The sequence below is a fragment of the Phalaenopsis equestris genome, unplaced genomic scaffold, assembly GCF_001263595.1.
Source record: "Phalaenopsis equestris unplaced genomic scaffold, ASM126359v1 Scaffold208075, whole genome shotgun sequence".
In the NCBI taxonomy this organism is placed as follows: domain Eukaryota; kingdom Viridiplantae; phylum Streptophyta; class Magnoliopsida; order Asparagales; family Orchidaceae; genus Phalaenopsis; species Phalaenopsis equestris.
In genome coordinates, this window is record NW_018227357.1 from 269,137 (window position 1) to 271,128 (window position 1,992).

Genomic DNA, 1,992 nt, shown 5'->3' on the forward strand with positions numbered 1-1,992 from the left:
AACGCTTTGTGGGAGGCAATCCATATTTTTTGTTTATTTATGTTATTTATCTATTTTTATATTAGTAGTATTACATATATATATAATTATGCTTTCTTTATGAATTTTGTGTATTTGAGAGACTTCTATATTAAGAAAATAATTTAAAACATCTTTATTTACTGACTTATATGGAAAAATTGAGAGTCATTTGGATTTAAAACAAATCAGTGTAGAAATTTGAACTGGCGCGTGAGACGCCAGATTGGCGCCTGAGGTGCCACTTTTCATAGAGCTGGTGCCAGAAGTACCGCAGGATGGAAATGACTTAGGATGATTCAAATGGTGGTTTTTTTATGGTTTTTTATGGGATTTCCTCCTAGAAATTCCCTAAAACCAACTCCTAAAGATACTTAAAAAGGTAAAATGAAGGTAAAACCACCATTGTTCAAATTTAATGGCTTTCTAGGGATAATAGACATGTAAGTTTTTCTTCATCATTATTGAATCTTGCATTGAAAGCTTGACATTTTATTATTGCATCAAAACTACTTCCTACTATGAAAATTAGTAAAGTGACGAAGGAAAGTACTATTTGAAGGAAAGTTAAAGTGACGAAGGAAAGTACTATTTTAAATTACTGTATTCAAATCGAAAGACCTATTGATATTAGTGCTTTAATAGTAATGTTTATTTTGGGTTTAATCATCAATGAATCAACTTCTAGACTAGAACATCCATCTACCATATTCTTCCTATGTAGCTAGTTGCAAGTGCCTTATTAAAGTTGGGATAAAATACTTCTTCCTTGGAAGCCTATGGACCTAGAAGCTTATTGCAACTGTACAGAAATTAGGGAGGAGAATGATATGAATATATTGATGGATTAATGGTCCCAAAATTCATCGCTTATAGTTCGAATGCACTTTTAAAAAGGATTAAGAAGTTATAGAAAGAGGTACAAAATCTTATGCATTCAATTGGAAATAACCTCAAGTTCTGATAGATCTAGGTGCTAACAAATTCAACCACAACTTAGCTTTATCCCTCAGTGAGAAAAGAAATAACCTAATTCTTATGGCATCATCTAATACACCATCATATTTAAATATAGCACACAATTCTAGAAAATATTGTAAATTTGGATCTTCAGTTGGTGATCCTCCAAACTGATTATTTGATACCATTTGGACAATAGCGGGTTTAAGCTCAAATAAATTAGCCACTACATTAGGTTTTTGAATACTACAATGAAGTTCATCCACAGTAGGGTTGGCATAATCTCTTAAAAATCTAAACTCTTGATAAATTTTAGCATTTTTATTATTTTGATCTGCCATTTCTGTAATCTTTTTGGATTTTTTAAAATTTATAATTTTTTTGGTTTTTTTTTTAATAGTTTTTTCTAATTCAGAATCGTAGGGCACCAGTCCTTCAGAACCTGAACTACGCATACACTAAGATATAATAAAATAAAATTAAATAAACAAAACAAAATAAGATAAGATAAGATGACTTAAAGTTTAAATAAAACTTTCTAAAAATAGAAATTTACTTTAAAATCAATTTCTCCCCGACAACGGCGCCAAAAACTTGATCCCTGGATACTGCTAATATGCACAGTACAACAATATTCAGATTATATTTCACTTATATTTCCTTACTTCGCAACAAAACCAAAAACTTGGTCCTGAAAAAAAAATTAGAATTTAACTTTTTATTTATTTATATTGGCTACTATGCAAGTATACGTATTATTATCAAGTAATATAAGACATTTTGATTAAGACCTGAATATCGAACCCACAGGGAGAATACACAATATGCACTATTGAACAACAAACTTTATATTTTTAATAAAAATATATTTATCTAAACTAAAGACGATTTTTGCAGTAATGAAAATTTAAATATTTTTGGTATTTTCAATATTTTGATAGAACAATAACAATTTAAAAAGATAACTAGAGTTTTTGTAGAAGAAAATCACTAAATATGAAAATATCTTTCTTC